This window comes from Lonchura striata, chromosome 8 (genome assembly GCF_046129695.1).
Source record: "Lonchura striata isolate bLonStr1 chromosome 8, bLonStr1.mat, whole genome shotgun sequence".
NCBI lineage: Eukaryota > Metazoa > Chordata > Aves > Passeriformes > Estrildidae > Lonchura > Lonchura striata.
In genome coordinates this window covers 33,447,973-33,468,691 of record NC_134610.1, presented here as the reverse complement: position 1 = coordinate 33,468,691, position 20,719 = coordinate 33,447,973, and the positions used below count along the sequence as shown (strand labels likewise).

The following is a 20,719-nucleotide window of genomic DNA, read 5'->3' as shown; positions in this document are numbered from 1 at the left end:
TTCCTATTTAGAGTTTTTCTGGATGTGCAGGAGCTATTATCATGGCATATGAATGTAGTATGCAGAAAGGTTTAGTGATTCAGGGACTTCAGTGCAAAACTGAATGATGCAGGTTCATTGCAGGTAAAACATGTTTCACTTGAAAACTGTCCAGGTGACAGCTCTCGTCTATTGGCAATCATGTCCCTACTGTTGGCACTACTTCTGTTTAATACAATCCAAGTATTAGACTCCAGTAGTATTTGTATATTAAGTTCCATGCAGCTCAGAGGAGTCATATATGAGCACACATAGACATACACATGCATAAACAGTTGTATTAGTACAGATGTACAATGAAAAGTTGACTGGAAATTAATAAAAGGATCAATGCTGATTAGTATGGAATATCCTTGTGCAAATTCACAGCAATGCAAATCAGTTCTGTAAGAAGTTTTTAATATCCTGAACACTTTGGGGGAAAAAAAGACTTCCTGAAGAATTTTTCTAAGCAACAGATGGCATGATGAAGAATAATTCTCTAGTAAAGGACTAAGCTGGTTTAAAACTTTCATAGAAATGTAGTAATTCTCTACAAAATTGTCAAATTCAGGATTGGGCACTTGTAGAAAATCATCTTTATTTTAGTCTCTGCCCCAAATGGAAAAGAAAAATTAAATCCCTGAGTCATAGCTCAAGATTCACAAATACAGGACTTAAAGTAGACCATTAAATGACTCCAGGAAACTGCAGGAAGTATCTAAGCTATTAGCTTAGAATAAGAACATTAGCCCAGCTAGGAGTTTTCCAGTATCTCAATGACATTTTATAAAGATGCATTTTTCCATCTGACTAAGAGCATGATTTCGCCAGTAGTCACCATAAAAAAAAATACATGGCAAAACCAAAATTGAACAACAGCTTTTCAGTAGGGAAAAAGGAAAACAAACATCTGCTTTGCTTTCTGCCTCCCTAGTTAATATGTTAAGCTAGACAATGTGAAAAAGCACTATTTTAAAGCATAATGCTATTTATGTCTCTGAGCCATCAAAGTAAACATCAATGTACAGGACCCTGATTAAATCAAACACAAGACCACTTCATAACACTTTTTAAAAGCTCGGCTGAAAGAGGTCTTTATCTAGATTGAAAAATTATGTCAGCCTTAGCCATAAAACTCAAGACCACTTACGACCTCTTTAGCCCATGAATGTCTGTGTGACACACCTCAGTATTTCATGACATTCCCTAGCAAAAGTAATATTGTAAACAATAATTACTACTATTAATTTGTTGTAAGTTTGAAGTCTTGAAACTACTTTATCATTAACATTGTCATTAACATCCCCTACACTACACCACAATCTTCTGGGGGAGAAAAGGTGAGAGAGGGGAAAAAAAGAGGGAGAAAGAGAAATGAGGAGCCTTAAGTTGTCAGACACAAGCAGAAAGCCCTAAGCACCTTTACAGAGGCATTTATAGACCTTTACAACATTCTCAAGAGCTGATTTAGTGTGAAAGCAGGTGCCAAAACCCCAACACCGAAGAATAACAAACACCACAGTCACTCAGCTTCCAGATGGGAATGAGTCCCAGCCTGCTTCCCCAGGCCCATTCCAACCTAAACTCTCTCTACTCCTTCATACATGCTCATGCCTCTGGCAAGTTCCACAGTGTTGGAACTAACTCCAGCTCCCTGACAAAAATGAGGTTATTGTACCTGTGTTACTACTTCAAATGTTTCTGCAAAACATGTTTCTTTCAGGGACTAAGAAAACCCAGCAGAAACAAAGTCAAGATTCCTAGCTAAGGCAAGCCACCTTGCAACCCAGCTCACAGAGCTCTTCAGCACTTTGGCAGGCCCATGGTAACCTGACCAAGGCAAGACATCCCAGGACTTATCCCTTCCAACTCTGCAAAATGCACACAAAATACAGAAAGACCCATAGAACAACCTTCTGCTCATTTTAATACCAATGCATTACTGGAGCAGGAATTCTGTACATGTAGAATTACAGGTCTTCATCAGATTTACACATCATCATCAGCAGGACTCCTGGAGAAAATGAACTCGTGTTCTGTTTTTTGTCCCAACTCTGGAGAGCACCAACACAATATGTTAATTGCTAATCATCTCCTCCCTCACTCACAGCTCAAACACTGAAAAACCTGCATACTCCTAAAACCAAAGCTGCCTGCATCAGACATTGTCTAAAGGAAGCACCCTAGTTATGCCTAATTTAGGATTTACATCTTAATTTCAACTTCAAACAGCTGGGCTTTTCACAAGGGAAAACCAAGAGCAGCACAGTAAATCCTTCAGGCACACTCCCCCTGCTTTCCTTTCCAAGCTGTTGCTGAGGGGTTTTTGCTGGTTGAAGATACATCAATACACAGCAAAAGAATATTTTTGCCTCTCTGCGAACCAAACTATTAGGGTAAAGACTGCCTAACCTGGGGCAGTAGCTTTCAAGAACTGCAAAGATTTAGTTTTCCTCTCTTGAAGGTAAAATAAATGCCATATAACCTTTCAGATTCAGAGACAAGGAAATGGAAAGACTTACTGACCAACTTGATCCACCCTTTCAAGAGAGTTGTTCCATATTTATGTGGTGGCCCCATACCATGTGGTAGAGGACCATTGGCTTGTTTTTAATAAAATAAAAACACTTCAGTTGCATAATGGAAGTGTAGATTGTCTTTAACAAGGATCACAGCTGTAGAACCAACCCCACAGATGTGGACTTAAAAGCTGAAGCAATTCATAAAGCAAGGTTTTTAGGTGGGCTCCTTAGAACTCACTGCATTAAATTCACAATAAGCTTTGATATCACTGCTAACAAGTAATTAAATTTGTGTTCCATTTGCAAGAGTTTTCAAGTTGTGCTTACAAACATTTTAACATTACACTGACAGAGATACACTCACTGTAAATAAGCTGCTCAAAAGAATATACAGGACAAAAGCCAGCAAGGCTCTCATTATTGCATCAACATCATGAGAATGAAAGTTATGAACAACCTATTCAGGCTTCCTGAAGATGCTCCAAAGTGTTTGTAAGGAAGGCAACCTGCATTTACACAGCACCTGGACTAGCAAAGTTTCTTTAACATGTGTTATTCTCCCAAGGTAACTAAAAACCTTTCAAGGCAGGGCAAGGAGGAGGTGAGCTACAAGGCAGTATCAATCAGTCCTGGATTCAGCAAAAAAAAAAACAAGATCTGAGCCACTTATTTGTCATAGCACATGTCACAGTTGAGACGGCCACAATGCACAGAGTATCACCACACAATTTCAGAAAGCATCAGCCCATATACCTTACTCCAGGAGGCTTCAGGCATCTGTTCTTTATTACTCTTCAGCCCAACCTTTTATCCCCTCATGTTGCTACAGTGCCCCTGTGTGCCTCTGTGCCCTTTGGAGGTTGCTCAGTGCCCCTGGGCACTCCATGGCTCGTTACCTTCAGTATCATTCACCTGTCCTGCACAGCTGAACCCACTGGGGATGGGGCTCAGCCCCAGCCCTTCTCCCAATCACCAAAAACGTGTGCCTACACTTATTCAGAGAGCAGTTCCCTCCAGAAAAGGCATCTCCCTGAGCAGCTGTGAGACAGCCAAAACACACCCACACACGTCAGTACTGCCATGCCTCTTTTTACCTGCTGGAGTAAGCAGGTGAGTATTGAGGGTGTAGGAGGGAGAGCAGTTTCCTCTTGCTCACTTCTGGGCAACCACACAGGGTCAGCCTGAATTCCTGACCCCCACACACCACCCACTGCTGCCAAGTGGTCAACAACACCAAAAAAGGTGTCATGTACTGTTCTGCCCAGATGTCTATTTCCCTACTAATATTCTTATGTATTCACCTGAAAAGTTTATAACCTTGAGCCTGCCTTTCTTGGACTTCAGGCACTTTGATGGTGAAACACAAAACAAAATTAAATGTAGGTAAAACTTAAGTGTAAGATAATGAGCCAGGCTTATACAAATCACAGTACAAAGCGCAGTTCTATTCTACTAATAGTCTAAGGAACCTTTATCTGTTGCACACATGAATATTCAGAGGGAAGTACCTAACACCACTTGCCCTGAGGAAGTAGAATTAATGTCACTTGCACATTACTGTCATTGCTCACAGCTCTGCCATCTCTAGACCACCTGTCACCACCCTGGGTGGCTTTGTGCCTCTGACTGGAGTGCATGGGCTACTTTGTCAGTCACCTAGAAAATGCCACCCTAGTATTTGAGCCCTAACATTTCAAGTAGCTCTAATTCAGCTTTCAGCTCAGTTCTTTGTCCTCTAAAAATAACTCATGTTTAATTGCAACTGGCTACAATTTTCTAATTCTTTGTGACCCCAAACCTCTAAATCTATTACCCAGAGACAGCCAAAGTAATCCTTAATGAAGGTGTGGGTACAATGCAGCATGCTAGGGGCCATCTGGTTGCCAGGTGTTTCCTGGCTTAGCTTTTCTTCACAATACCACGTCACTCCTCCTCCCCTAATTCCAAGGAAGGCAATTTCTACCTCAGGAAAGTCCCTCATTAAAGACACAGACAAGGGCTTTATTGCAAGCAAGTCAGCTGCAGCACAGCAAACTTCAGAGCCCACAGCAGAAAGCCTAGAAGGGCTGTTTGTTACCACACATATGTCCCTGTGACTATCACCAAAACACTGTGTCAGGACTATTTCTGACTGTTAATAGGAAGTGCAACATTTTCACTGTGACCCTATGCTTTGTGTACTTCACAAAAAAAAAAAAACAAAAATTAACTTCCACGGTAAGAGCAGTTTTTATAATAGTATCATTTATAAAGAAAACAGGTGATTTAAAATGTACTAAGCAAGATGGATAACCAGTGTAATTTGATTTCTTTCAGGGAGCAGCACAATCTATCAGTATGGTTAGATCCTGTGAACTGTATTTTCAAAATGGATTTTATATTAACAACATGGACTTGAGAGTCCTATGGGGCTGTTCAACAATTGCTTGATCCATAGGGGAACGTGGAATACCCATGACTAAGTGCAACCCCACAAATTAAAAAAATCAGCCATCTGTTTGGATGTATAGGCTGGACCATTATCAGTCTTTATGGAGCCAGGTACTCCATGGGCTGCAGAAGTGGACAAGAAATGATGCTGAACGTCTGAACGTCTTTCACATGTTCACCTGTACAGTGAAACCAGGACAGGGTGGAAGCAAAAATACACGTGGAAAAGGTATCAATCATGACATGAACATATTTCAACCTACCAAATTCAGGAAAACATGTAACATCAGTTTGCCTCATCTCTAGAGCTTAAAGTGTTATGTTTGCACATCACTGTTCTCAGCAAAACCCAAAAGCTAGGATGAAGTAGGGAAGTATATGTGCCATTTCAACTCTTTAGAATTTTACAGTTTGTCTCCTTCACTCACTGGAGTTTGCCCAGGTTCTCCACAAGATAACGTAACTTCACAAGAACTTACTTTCCCCATGAACAGGCAGACAGATCACAACACCCAAAAACTCGTAACATCTTTCCCATGAATGGAGACAGGGATTCAACACACAGATCCTTGGGAAATAACTTAAAAGGAATAACTTAAAGGGAATGTTTCTGCCTACAGACAGGAACTAAAAACAAGCAATATAGAAATGAGTTAATGGTTTTATGTAATTTCAGCTTGAGAGGACAACTTTCAAATCAGGATTATTACAGGAGCGTCCATCACAAGAAGCAATCAGAACATTGCAGGTAGTCAGCAGGATACAGTTCATCTTGGTCAGGCTTCTTCCCTTCCTCGGGTAAATCCTGCCATGTGCGGGGAGCAGGGATGCCCTGCTGCTTTTGCTGGTGCTGCTGTGCTCTTTTATGATACCATAAGGCAAGCCTCTCCATCTAGGTGGTTAATTGGGCTGGTAAGCAACCAGAAAAGCATGGAATAAATCCACATCCCCCTCCACAGCAGCTTGTTTTCTCACCGCTGCCCATCGATCATGCAGATTGCGGTGGAAAAGATCAGGCTGCCCCCCAGGAGCAAAAGAATCGGGGGACAAAGGGGTCATTCTCCAGTTCTCCTTCCACAGCCCCGACAGGCTTATGATCAGAATGTTGTGTTTCACTCAGTGGTGGTGCAGAAGGGGCTGGTGTGACTATCCAGGCGACACAAGCGTCCTTCTTATTCCGGTCTCCAGGCGCCACATGCACCATGAGCACCTCAAACACTGCCCACCATGGACACAAAAGTTCTGCCAGCGCTCTGTCACCCCACATAACTTGGTACAACAAAGTGTCCCCTGAAGCATCCCATGTCTGAGGGTCGAAAACATTGGTGCTATTTAGAGTCAGATCACAGTCTTTAGCCCATAACAAGAGTCTGTTCAAATCTGTAGATCCAATTTTCCTGATATGTTTTTTCAAAATCAGTTGCATTGTCTTTGGGATGTCCTTTTGCTCCTGGGAAACATCACTCCGCATAGTTCTTGGCTGCTTACCCTCCATCCCACAGAAAGGTCAATTGGCAGCATGGGCTTAATTTCAACCCCTGGGCTTTGTTTCAGCTGAGCATCATCACCAGTGCAGCCACTAGTTGCCTATGTAAGTCCCTTTTTGGCTGCCATTTGTGACAATTAATTGTACAGACTCAACAGCACTTGTCCACCAGGCTCCTCTTTGCAGAGCATCTGCTACATCACATCATCTCCCCCCAAGATCAGGTGGAGACAAGCTTCTCTCTGCTGCCATGGCATTCAGCAGGTGCATCTCACAGCCTGTAGCTCAGTTCCACCTTCTCTCTCTTCAGGCCAAATCCAGAAAATATTTATTTGTTTACTTGCAGTAGTCAGTTCTCAGGAATGTTTCAGACTGGTTATGTACGAGTAACATGGTCAGTGGCATGTACAGAAAAATTGTATTTCTCAAACATGACAGGGAAAACTCATTTTTACAGCAAAGACAAAAGCCCTTGTGACTCCTCCAGTCTATGGAAAAGCAGTTTGTCCTGGGGAACTCTGCAGAGTCAGGATGATCCTGCTGTGCTTTGGAATTAGCAGGTTACAAAATAGAAACAGCTGCTGCTCAGAGATACACAGGGCAAAAATGCATCCTCTGCCCAATAGCCAGGAACCTGCTTTGCTGGTCCTGAGCACCCAAGTACCCTGAAGAGCCACTGCCCCATCAGCCCTCAGCACAGTCTACAGGCACCCCAGGCCTTCACTGCCTGTGGGGATGTAACAGGCCCTGATTGATTTATTGGTGGGTACAGAGACAAAGCCAAAAATTTGCCCAGAAAATTTCAAAAGGAATCACTTTCAAGCCCAGAAGAGCTTCTCCAGTTCTACTGTGGATCAAGACCTAAGCAAACAGGACAACCTAAAACCAACACCAAGAGCACAAGTGTGATGGACACACCAGTAACTCTCAATACTATCCCAGAGCCCCACCAAGCTCACACGCACTGCTCATCCCACAGTTGTCCTGCCCATGATCCCAAACTCCTCAGAAAACATGCAACATCTCGTTTCAAAACAAAATCCAGCAGAAGAATATCACATGTTCTTTTTCCAAAGTTTTAGCTATACAGCAGGTTTCTTAGTTATGTGAAGCTCTGCCCAGAGCCATGTTTCAATACAAAATGAGTGATTAAACTGAAAGGTAACAAATTGAAAGAGATGAATGCAGACAGACCTACACTGGAAGGGGAAATTGCCCAGCACCAGTGCCAGTTGTGAAGGATTTTCAAGTTCAGCTATGAAGTAAATCCATCACAGAAAGGGAAATGTTAACAAGTGTCTAGAGATATAGTACCTTTATTCTCAAGGCACACTTAATTGCTTGTTCGCTTTACTATCTGTATATTTTAATATATTTTAAAATGCAAGTTTCTGCTAGAAATTATTTTCACAAGCTTCAAAACATTCTTGAAAGAGCTACTCATCTGCTTAGTGACACAGACATGGGGCAGGGTTTATTTATTAACCTAGGAGGATTACACTTCAATCTAGATCAACCTCTGCCTGCAGGTAAGAGCAGTATGGCAGATAAATCCACTAGATTTTCCAACTGCAAAGGCATGAAAGGAACAGAATCCTAAAGGAATGCATGTTGTGCTTGGATGGTGAAAAGAGGTGAATATAAGGAGATAGCCACTTCTTTTTTATCTGTTGTTCAACAGCTGCTGGAACAGGCAAATTCTATTCTTACTGACCTGTCAGCTCTGAACCTACCTCTAACAGCTGAAACAAGTCTCCACAACTAGTTTTTCAAGTGAAAATATAGCACATTTCTCTCATCTCTTTTTTCCTACCTTTTCAATGTGCCCACAGACCACTGTCTCACTGGAAGAAAGCTCATTTTTCATTTACCTTCCTCTCCCTTAGGCAAGCATGAAAAAGGCACCAAAACACTGCTACAGAAAACACAAACACACAGTAGAGGTAAAACATTCATTCTCTCCTTATCCCAGGATACAGACAACTCACTTATTCCACTGCACACTGGAATAAGCAGTGTCATTGAGACTGATCTTGCAATAACTTAAAATGCAGAAGAAAATTCCATACTCTTCAGAAAAAAGATTTACAGCTTCTATCTGTATATAAAACAAATTATAAACAAAAATAACTCAAACTTTCAAAGTAACTGAAACTTCTGTATTTAAATTCACATGAGTTTGGCAGAGCAAAAAAGGCAAATCACCTCGTGCCAACCACAGGGATATTTCAGAGTAAAGCCCCTGCAATACAGTGTCAGCAAGGAAGTCTTTCTGACCCTGGTAGTAAACATGGATTCATGTCCTGAAGTATGGAATACATTAGTTTTGCCCAATATATTTTCCAACTATTTATTCCCTCCTCCTGCTTGTAATAGGTGGTAAAAGAATTCAGTCCTAAAATACTTAATTTAAAGGGTAAACAAGTTACTTTAAGTACAGCTTGCACATTCACCAAGTTGTTCTGTTCCCATCACTGGACAAAACAGAAACTTCATGACGCCACCCAAAAAAAAGGGAGTATCTGCCTTAAAACAGCCAGTAGGATTTTTATCTGCTGGCTCAGAGAGGTAGTAGACACTTTTCATCAATTACATATTATAATTGTCAGCATCTTTAAAAAAACATTAATTAGAGTCAAGGACTACTCTCATAAATAGCAATGTACAAATACATTTGTGCTGAAAAACAAAAAGTAGAATCAAGTTCATAAAAAGATTTCAAAGCATTGAATGAGGCATTGTTTCAGCAGATATTACTTACTTACTGTAAGGGCCATAAAGCTTGAATTTACAATACAGGGCTCAAAGACTCAGTCCAGATGAATCAAAGGACAGAAGTGCCCATAATTATAGCTGCTCAGCGCACATCAAGCAGCACTGGCAGCACTTTCACCAGTCAGCACCCAGCCAAAGGTCAGTCTCTGAACTGGTCTGCAGGGCTGGCTGGTAGGAAAGCCCTGTCTGACTGTGCCTATGACAACTGAATGTGCCTATTGATAATTACAGGTAATGATGCAGGTCAGTGCTGGCATCCTGATACCAGCATAACCATCTAAATAAACACACATTCCAGCAGCTGAAGTATCAATGTCATAAATAAGGTAAAATAAGAAATGTGTTTCTAATTTCCAAGCGCCTGTAATTATCAATTAGAACTTTGCAACAAATTATTCATTCAATTTATTGCGAAGAGTGACGCTAGAAGCATACAGTGGACCAAAACAAGGGAAGGAAAAAAAAGCCTAAGTGAATTCAGTGAATTTTTTTACTCAGAGAAGAGTATTCAAGGTCATTCTAAGTGCATACATTTGGACTGGTTTGTTCCTAAATGCATTCCACAAAAAGCGTTCTCAACCATTTGTACTGAAATGGACATTTAGAAGAATTTTTAATACTGCATTAAAAATACTGCTAATGTTTTAAGCAACACTAGTAGCATACCATTAAAAATTATCTAAAATAAAAGACTGTAAGTATTATCTATAAATCACTTCTGCTATTTTTGGCAACCGGTGGAGTATAAAGCTATATCTGTATTAATCTGCAGTAATACAAATGCCTTTTATTAAAAGTTTAAACATAAATTTATTATATGCTGTAACAGATAGCACGTGGGTAACAAGAAATGCTTAACTTCAATATTCTGCTGAGTTTTATTCAGAAGAACAACCAGCTCTCTACAGCCTGAAAGCTTAAATTGCAGAACAACATGGAATGAAAGCTTATTTACCACACTCTATCCTTTGCTCTTCGGAATGAATCAGGTTATTAAGCATTCCACACACACGCACACAGGGGTTTTGTTTGCTTTTCTTTTTTTTTTTTTTTTTAATTACTCTTGTTGGAGGTTAGGATTTTTTTCTTTTTTTTTTTTTTTTTCTTCTTTCTCTCAGGGACTTTTGTCCTATTTGCTGCGTAAGAGATGATAACAATTGGTACTTAAGAGGCAAACTAAGTGGCCAAGGTAGGGGACAGGGTGCAGCTGGCTAATCTTAGCTGGGAAGTTTTCCTCTTGGGAAGGACAAAGACACAGCGAGATTTTGGCTGGGGGTTGAGGGGCTGGGCTCAGCTCCTCGTTCACTCTCAGATCAGAGAATGGTCAAGTTGCTGCTACCATGGGGAGAATTCACTGCCACCATGGACTCGAGCCCCTGTAATGCTGCTTCTTTACCAGAGGTGAGCCTTTGCTTGTAGGAGTAGCCGGTGAACTGGGATCTCAGTAACACCTGACTGCACTGGAAAGGACCCTCACCATCTACTGGGGTGCCTCAGGGGAAAACCTGGGGCCCTGAGCCCCTCCCCACTCTGAGGGAGCCTCTCCTGGCTGCTTGCAGGAGCTCCACTGCCCCTGCCCAGCCCCACTGACACTGCCCAGCCCCGCTGACACTGCCCAGCCCCGCTGCCCCTGCCCAGCCCTGCTGCCTTCTGCTGCTGCTTTGGGCTCTTTCACTACACTGCAACCCAGCATCCTGTGCCTGCCAGTACATCCCACAGCTGCTGCTATGGCTGCAGAGTTTCTGCTGTGTTTTATTTGCCACTCTGGGGTGTGCCTGCCCCTACTGTTCCTCCTCCAGCTCATTTCACCATCCAGAGGGACAGCGGGACCGGCTGTCCCATGGGTTTGTAAAGGAAGTGCCTTTTCCATCCCTTCCGCCGGTTCACCAGCCGTTAGCCACAAGGGCATGGGGCTGAGCTCGCACCACAGCGCCCCCTGCAGGCGGGGGAATGGCTGCACCCGCCCTGCCCGGCCGGGAGCCAGCAGCGCCCCTGGCGGCCGTGCTGGGAACTGCAGCGAAGGGGAAGGCCTGAGCGCCGAGAGAGGCTGGGCGGGGGCCCTGCCTGGTGCTGTTTGCCTTCTTATACATGTACATACATACAGGTAAAGAACTGCTATTTCTTTTCCTATATCTTTGCCTGAAAGCCCCTTGACTTCAAAGTTATAGGAACTTGGAGGGAAAGGGGTCACACTTTCTATTCCAAAGGAGGTTCCCACCTGTCTTTCAAACCAAGACAATTCTCTCACAAATTTGCCAACTTCCCATTTACTACTTCAAGAAATATACATATTTTATCTCCCTCAAACAAAACACATGTAGAGCTTCCTTCTGTCTGATTGATATGTTTCTTTGTCATTTTCCTGGAAGATATTTTCTTTATAGGACATAAAATCAGTCATGCTGCAATAGATAGAGGATGGGCACATCCTTCCAGACACACTTAGCCACAACCCTGAATACCTGGGTCTACTCTGGACTCCTGGCAACACAGACACTGACTCCAAGTTTGTCCTGAGCATGCTGTGAGAAACCTTTGGCACAAGCACAGCCCTAACAGCGCAAATCATGAACTCTGATACAAATCTGGAGGAGCTGATGCTTATTTCAGAAATATCCCTTCTATTCTTGTGGCTACCTCCCTGCACTACGTATTTTGTAATACAGGTAGCAGGGGAGCACTAAAGGAGGACAGGGTATCCAAGCAGCTTAGGGCCATCACTGACTGTCCCTGGCTGTTGAGCCAGGGACAGGCAAAATGACTTGCACGATTTCAGAAGGCAGAATGAGTATTTATTTAAAAGCACTTCTCTCTTTATAGACAATATTGTGAACATTAATTCCATTGGTCTTAAAGTAAAAACATTTTACCTGATTGGTACACTGGACTTAGATCAGTGTGGTACAACATATCTATAAACAATATGAATGGAAAGCAAGATAATAGATTGTTTACATTCCTCTCAGACTTTTTCCCAGGCTCAGCCGGGCAGAAATCTTTCTCTTTTTCTCTCTGACTGAACTGAGAATATCCACACATCACAGCTGCCTTCATCTCTGATGCCATCCCACCTGAAGCTACAGGTAGACAAGAAGGATGGGATATGAACGACCAACCATCCAGACTACCCCTTGAGCAAGGTCTGTTTTCTTCCTTTCCAAATCATCCAGCTCCACTCCTGCATATCTCCTTTTTGAGCCCTTGGGTCTTTTTTTTCCCTCAGCCTCCTTGAACAATCTCCTAATTGCCGATGGAAATAAAAGCTAGTGTTAGTTTCAGCATACTAAAGGGAAGCAGACAAATGCCTACACGCATGACTGGAGTCTTGCTGCAAACAGGCAGGGCAGGCTGCCTGCCCGGCACACCCTGTAACACAGCCTGCAAGAGGAGCAGCCCAACACCTGAGAGCACATCAGGAACCAGTAGCCAGGGAAATGTCAGCAGGAGTCTGTCAGCAGAAACCTGCACATGAACATACAGCTGCTGGTCATCAAGCCATAGTCACAGCACTTCAAACAGAAGGAGAGGCTTTGCTGTCTGAGCGACACCACACAGTCAGAAGAGGAATGGATGCCTAGGCACACCTTAGACATCACACATCAGCTGCAAGAATCGGGCAGGGGCATTAGAAGACTGTGGAACAGATGTCGCTATTGGACATGAAATGAGTACACAGAAGCCTGGTAAGTTCAAAAGAGAAAAAGAGCCAATTTTATTCCTGACCTCGCAATATATAGAATTCCAAAAGTGACAGTGGATTGGAGGATGAAATTCCCACCTCTCCAACCACACTGGTCAAACCAACAGTCCATCAATTCTCTCCTCCCACAAAGAATACAAAACAATCATTATTTACATGAACACTGTGTAAGAAACTCCAGTAGAAATATGTAAACATCAGAAGGCATAAAAAAATGTTAAAAGAACTTTAAAACTTTCAAAAGAACTATAAAAGAAAACTTAATACTTTTACGAATCAAAGCAACACACAGTAAAAGCATGTTAACATTACCAAGTATTGGCAGTAGGCTCTGGCACAGCACATGTCCTTGGATCTGGCCAAAGTCCCCATGAGGGGATCAGATGTGCTCAGACCTGGTGGCCATAGAGGAGCTGCTGTGGAAAAAAGAGTAACTTGGCACGAGAAGATCTGGTTAGCTAAAACAAGTTAACCAGATTTCCAGCTAACCAGAATTCAAATCCACACTTGAATCCTCCTTAAAATCAAAGGGTCTTTAACACACACTTTCAGCCTGTTTCACAGCAGAAAAAATGCTTTCTTCACAGCCCCTCTCAGACTCTGAGCCTTCCCAGAGAAAAGATTGTCCTTGCACTTACTGTTTGGCACCTTGCACAAGCTATTCAGATACCTTCAACACAAAGTGAGGAGAACAAAAAGAGAGCAATTTAGCTGTACCTCAAACTCAGCTGAGGCACCTCCAGGCACACCCATGGTTGAGACACACGGGAGGAGGCCAATCCACCTCTGCTCACAGCCAGCAGATACAGAATTCTGGCCCAGCAGTGAAGCACACAGACCACTTTTGAATGTCTACAGCACTTTCTACTGTTCATCTCTGGATCAAATTTGGACCAATGCAGGAGTTTTCAAAAACACACCCCAATCTGTGTTCAGAACCTTCATAGTAAGTATTCATTTCCTAGCTTTGTTCATCCAAGACCAGAATCTCAGGTAAAATGGCAAGTTTTGTATAGCCAACCAGCTGTCCTAAGAGATAATCTATGTTCCTAAACATAGAATAGTTCCTAGTTCTAAACCAAAAACCAGCCTCTATCATTCTCTCCAAAAAACAAAGTGAAAACATAGGGTTAATTGAATCAATAGGTTCTCTAATTAAATGTTGCCAAGTTAACTGACATGATTAGACTACTGTCTTGTTTATCCAGAGGTTGCATATATTTTAAATACAGCTAATTTTGCAAATAGCTATTGAAATTTAATTTAAAACTCTCTCAGGGAATAAAATGACAAGTTTCACAGAGAGAAAAGTAACTTTTCATAGACTCTACTCACAGGAAGGTACTGCAATCTGTCTTAGATTAGCTACTGCAATCTGACTAGAAATACTAGAAATACTAAAAGAAATCTTCCTACTTGCTAGGGGCTTGACGCAAAAAATATTCCTCAACTCCTCGTACCTACGAGTGCCAAGTCTAAATGAAGGAGCAAAATTGCTAGAGAACCTTAATTCTACCTACAAATTCACAACTTAAGAATTGTCAGGTGCAAACTGATTATTTCCCCGATGGCAAAAAGTACCCCAGATTTTCAATAATCAGAAAACAGTGCTGCAAATGGCATTGTCTCTTTCCAGATGGTGCAAGTCAGGTAGAGATTCCATGAACTCATCACAGTTTCTGATTTTCACCACTTAACCCTGTTGGTTGTAATAAGGCCATTGTCTCCCTTATACTATATGAAACACACATATATTTTATCTGGAAGCATCATGTGCTAAAATAAATAAATTTTTTCTGTGGTGTAATAAATAGTCTCATTACATCACAGAATGTTAGAAAAACGTGTACTTTAAAAATGCTAAAAGAGAAACAGCGTATCATTACACTGGTCAAGCCTATCAACCAGCACTGTCTCACAGACTGCAGAAAACAAAGAGAATTGACCAAGCCACACCTTTTCACCATAATTCCTTTCAAACTGGCACCCTAACAAAGATGCAGGATACTGAGTACAAACACTAACGCTCTGAAGCTGATGTCTGTTATCCCTTTCTGCCACCTCCCCAGTCAAGACAAAAGAACAAAGATCAGTTTCATCTGTGAGGCTGCTGTAGGGAAAAACGGCAGTGAGTGTAAAACCATAAGGATTAGCTCATCTTTTTTCCTTAATACAACAGCAAACAATTAGTGTTAAAGTAAAATGGGTCAATCAAGACCTCAAATCCTCTTAACAGCTAGTACAGTAACCCATGTGGCCACAACAACCCAAATTAACCCCATGGATACATCAATTCTTTCCTCTGATACCTAGAAAGCAATTACAAATGTCACACTGAACGTCCCTCTAAAACACCCTTGTATAGTTTAGAAGCATAACGTGCTATTAAACCTTCCCACGAAATAAAAGCTTTTTCCTTTACTGAGGCAGGCAGCTTAAACTGTCTCTGTTTTCCAGCACCAATCCTCTAAATCAGCTCCACCCCATGGAAATAAGTCTCATGCTGTTTTTACTTATTAACTGAGATGCAGTACAGAACTGTTGCTAATGAGCACACCTGTACATGAAGCAGAAGGATGCAATAAAAAGCACCAACCCTAAATATGTCAAGACCCACCCATACTCTGTTTTCACGTGTGCACGTGTGTTTGGGAAGAGATAAGCCATGTCGTGGTATCAGAGAACACTGCACATTTTCCTGCTTTCTCTGGAAGTACTGGGTATCTCTAAATATCATCAAGGGGTTTGCAACACTGAGCCCACATACCAGGAATATATCCTCCTTCTCTTTTTATAAAAAACGCTCCCTTTTCTGTAAAAACATGCTTAATTTTTAAATGTGCCTAGAGGTGACTTTAAAGCACAATTAAGCATGTGTTTGAACTGAATAAATACAAATGGACCAAAACAAGCATCCTTGAGTCTTAAGGAACAATTCTACATATCAGCACATGCGTATTTTTATTTCTTCATCAAGTGCACACATGGACTTAAAGATAGCACAAAACCCAAAACATCTAGATCCTCAGATAACTCAGTTTAGAAAGGACCTTGGGAAGTCACCTAGTCTTAGGACTCCTATTAGACCTTTCCAAATTTCTGGTAATTATTTGTGTGCATTTTAAGTGCAACACTCCCTAATCCCTTTCTAGTTAAGGCTTCAGTTCAGCTTCAAGTGTCCTGCAGCCAGAAATGCCTTTTCTGAAACCCAAATAAAGCCAAGGGGTGGATTTTTTTTCTTTGACTGTGAGCCAGAAGTTTTACCATATCAGTTCTCAGCACAGCCACTGCCTGCACTGTAGGCAAAAGATCTGTAAGGAACTCAGGCTGTAGGCACCAGTAGAGCTTTTATTTTCCTTTCTTAAGCTGATTATCACTTGTTCCACCATGGCAGATCAGATTTAAGATCCTTCATCTGCTGCAGGTATGTTACAAGCTCTGTCGTACCTTGTGCCTTTGTAGAGACATTAGTAATCTAAAGGTGACTGTCAGAAAACCTCCGTCATAAAGTCCTCACAACCTCAAGACTTCTTCCAACCCCATTAAGAAAACAAACCTGTCTCCAACACATGTGCATGACATGCCACATTGGGAGGTGAAGCTGAAAGAGCCCAGCAGAATCCGCAATGGGCCTCAGCCCTGTTTCTGTGGTTAGATTTTTCTAGCAACTTCCACAGACAGTTGTTAAGCGAGCACAGTGCCAGAGCTAGAGAGGCCAGAGCCCACTCTGTCAGCATACATAGCAAATGCTTCCTCTGTGAATTTAGATATATGATTTAGCAAAGGGTAACTTGTACAGAAAGGAGCATGATCGACTGAAAGCAAAGGTATGCTTCTGGAAAAAACATCTAGCAACAAGGGAATTCTTAACCCACAGGATGCAGCAATTCATTTTGGGACTGTTGTGATCAGATTGCTCCTGCCTAGGCACAGCACCTCAGGGGTCATTAAATTACAAGTATTTCTTTATTACCCACACATTAAAGAACACAACTAAGTGGGTATGATATAACATACCATAATAATTACGTCAGTCCTCTAAATCAAGGCTGCAAACACTGCTTTACGTAACCAACTGCATTATAAGTACAATGTCCTGCCCTCCAGTGTGCTAAAACTCTCCACAGAAGAACAGCAACTTCTAATTCTCAGGATGACAGCTCTTTGGCTTCTCTCAAACACCAACAGGAAACGTCCGATATGGGTGCAACAGACTGAAAAGTTCCAAAAACCAAATCCCATCCCTTGATGAGATAAGAAAAGATGAGAAGAGATAGAATTTATGGCACCATGCTCCACTGCTGAGATCATTCCTCCTCCCTGTGCCAGGGCTCACCTTCGTGTTACATTACCATGCAGAATGGCCTCTCAAAGCCACTTGGGGTTATTTCCAGTGTGTTACTTTAGCTCACCTGTAAATGCCTGAGCTCCAGGAAACTGGTCCCACATGAAGACTTGCCCACTGCTGAGTGCACCATCAGTGTCTTGCAAATGAAAGAGACAGTGAGGCATTCGGGGGTTCCCAGTCCTAGGCACTACCCAGGTGAGTTCGGGCTCCTTTGTACATTATCACGCTTTCAGAACATCAGCTGGAGAAATGAACAACCATCCACAAACTTAACCGGACTGCCTTTACGCTAACTGAGAGAGCTTGTAGCACACTCCGGGAAGTGCCCAGTCTTTTATGGTTCATGAATCACTTTTTCGTGATCTATGACGTAACACAGGCAACTTCACTATGCCGTGCGCTCTCAGCACATTCTCTTCCCAGGCAAGGGCTGAGATGCTGACGCCATTCAGTCAGAAGGGAAGGCAAAGAAGCTCTAGAAAATAAATACGTTCTGCAGCTGAGCCTCTTCTTGAGTCTTTCAGCTATGAGATCTGTAGTCTCGACATCCCTGCCAGTCTAAATCAGCACAGGTGAAAAGAAACAGGTTCTTTCATGGAGAGAAAACAAAGGTTTGTGGAGAAAATGGGAAGAAACAGAACCAAAAGAATACGTGATTCAATCTCGCATGGAAGAACCCTTCTGAAAACAAAAGGGACAGGTTTTCTGAACAATCAGGCAGTAAAAATGCTGGACAGCCAGTGATTTTTCGAGAAAGGATGGAGTATGATTTATTGGCATGACCACACAGAGACATGCCAAATTATGAAAATTGATGCTGGAGACCTAGAATAAGTAAGACTTGCAACCTATGTGTGCATACATCCCATTCTACTGCATGTTAATGCTATTCTGTTAATTGCTACGTTAAAGCGCTATCCTCTATGCTAATGGTCACTTACAAGTGAAAACCCACACCTCTGTCTCAGGAAGAAATCCTACATGAAAATCCACCAGAAACACAAGAGAATATTTTTTATTCAGAGGAAAACTGAAAGTTCCTGCTTAACCCAGGGAAACTGACCACGCTGGTATCTTTCGGCAGGGAGAGCAATTCTCCCGGCATGCGGCACACCCCCTTCTTTCCAGAAGGTGTTCCATTAAGCACATCTCATGCAAAGGGCAGCTCGGAGTGTCTCAATGAGTACAGGACAGATCAAGGCTTATTTGGTGGCTCGGTGCAGCACCACGGCAGCGCAGCGCAGCACACGCCTACGGCTCCTACCTGCAGCCATCCGAGCCAGGCACATTTTACAGCATTTTCTCCTACGTAAAAAGGCATTGTTCGCCGCTGGGCTCCCGCGCACGGCTGTTTTCTCCCCGCTCCATGCAACACAGGGAATCAATTTTTTTAGGTGGGCTTTTTTTCCCTCCTCGTCTCCCCGATGCAGATGAACAGCGCTCACAGCCCTCGCCTCACACAACGTTCTTTGTTCAGCCGCGCAGATCCCCTTAGAGGAGCTCGGGGGTGGGGGCAGGAGAGGGCAGAGGTTCACATCCCCGGAGGGCTTCGCAGCCCGGCGATGCTCTGCGGCAGCCGCCCCCACCAAGGTAAAGCGGGCCCCGCTCCATTTCTACCGCCGGGAGGCGGGGCGGCGGCGACCCGCGGAGAGCTCCGCGCTGGCTCGGGGCTGAGGGACGGAGGCAGGGGGGAAGGAAGGGAGCACCCTCGGGACCGGGGTGTCCCCGGAAAGGGCTGGCGACAGCCGCAAGGCGGGAAGCGCGCGCGGCTGCCCACACAACCCCCGCCCCGCAGCGGCGCCGGCCCCGCGCCCCCGCCCGTCCCGTCCCGTCGCCGACGGGGCTCGGCACGGCCCTCACCTGAGCGCCGCGGCGGCTGCCGGCACCGGCGGGCACGCGGAGGACGCAGGGCACCCGGCTCAGGCCGACCCGCCCCGCCGCTGCCGGGGCTGTCGCCGGGACGCGGCCGCCTGCGCGCGGCGAGCCCCCGGGCCCCGCCCCCGGCCCCGCCCCGGCCCCGCCGCGCCCGCGGGGCCCCGCGCCCGCCGAGCTGGAGGAGCGGCCCGCGCCGCCCCGCCCCGCCCGGCCCCTGCATTGCAGAGCCTGAGCCGCCGGGACGGCCGGCCGCGGGCCGCGCCGTGCTCCTGCCCTGCTGCCGGAAACCTTCCCCAAGCGCCTCGCCTGGTCGCGGTTCGATCCTCCAGCGGTGCAAATCCAGCTCCGTCTAATTCCTCCTCTTCTTCTGGAGAAAGACGGCAAATAGCAGTGAGATCGGTGAAAAAAGCGCCTTAACAACACCCTCAGACACCGCGCTGCTGCTCACTTCCACGCTGCTTTCCAGCCATTTCCTGGAATCGGGCAATAAAAGATATCCTATTACTTTGTCACTTACCACGTTCTCCAACTGAGCTGCCCCCTCAGGGTGTGCATCATTACAGCTGCTATACTCCAAAGTCATTCCTCCCACAGTATCACTACAGCATCAGCTCATCTCACCTGTTACAGCCAGAACCACATCGTTTCAACCCACCTGTGCTGGAGATGAAAGAATAAAACGCTGCTTTCTTACCACTTCTATTTCCCTAAGCAAATTTTAGTTTATTAATAATTCATGACTGTAAAAGTCAGTCTGTTGGAATCTTAACCAAAAATGCTGAGTATGCAATGTATGTATAAGCCTGTAATAATGTTTTGAAGGTACTGTCCTTTGATTCAGTGAAGATAAATATCTTTATATTTGGGGACCTGGATTGCACACTATTACCCATACTGCAGTGGAAAAACTTTAAATGTTAATTTCAGTTTGGTTGCATTTTGCTGCATCACTGTTGGGAAGTTATCCACTTTTTTTCCCAAATGTCACTAATTTTAGTGTGCCAGCTTGATTTCAAGCATGATTTTCAGGAGTACTGAGCACTTGGTTTTCTTTGTGGGCTTTAGCAGGTTATCTAGAATATTTCATATCTGTAATTTGGGGCATATGTGTCTTAGACTGAGTGGTCAAAATGCAGTTCAGGAAAGCCTAGGTCCCGCCCTTGCGTCTGTTTCTTCATTCATAAAGAATGCAACTGCTACATATATTCCATGTGAAGGGTATGTCAGTGTTAATGAAGTGACTTGGGAAGGCCAAGTTACCTTGTTAAGTATTTTTACGTATTTGTAAATCAGGAAATTTTCATTTGAAAAGAGAGAGGAGTACAAACATTTCTTCCAGTACTTTTCCTGAGCCCTCCTCAAGCTGTTTGAGAGAACTTCCCACATTTCCTGTTTTCTCACATTTAGTCTGTAAATCAGTGCCATGAAAAGGGAGCAGGATTTTGCCAAAGTGACAAAGGCATCATGTTCCCTGCTTGTTACTCACCACCAGTGATGCACATCCTTCCAGAGATGCTTTCAGAGAAAATGGATTTGCTGCAGTCAGTCTTTCTCCCAGGAGG

At 43.7% G+C, this 20,719-nt stretch overlaps 1 protein-coding gene across 35 annotated transcripts in view; it reads right to left on the bottom strand.

Annotated features, from left to right (window-relative positions):
- The window catches only part of MAP2 (microtubule associated protein 2), a 233,372-nt gene extending 213,892 nt beyond the window's left edge, over nucleotides 1-19,480 (bottom strand). For 30 of the 35 annotated variants that reach the window (XM_021532516.3, XM_021532517.3, XM_021532512.3 and 27 more), the window contains exon 1: nucleotides 19,143-19,252. The gene's annotated coding sequence lies outside the window, so the exon portion shown is untranslated. Of the gene's footprint in view, nucleotides 1-13,246; nucleotides 13,267-19,142; nucleotides 19,253-19,463 lie in introns of those variants that run through there. The other 5 variants (XM_021532513.3, XM_021532526.3, XM_021532528.3 and 2 more) reach the window with 3 other exon arrangements.
- Between the last annotated feature and the right edge of the window lie 1,239 nt (nucleotides 19,481-20,719).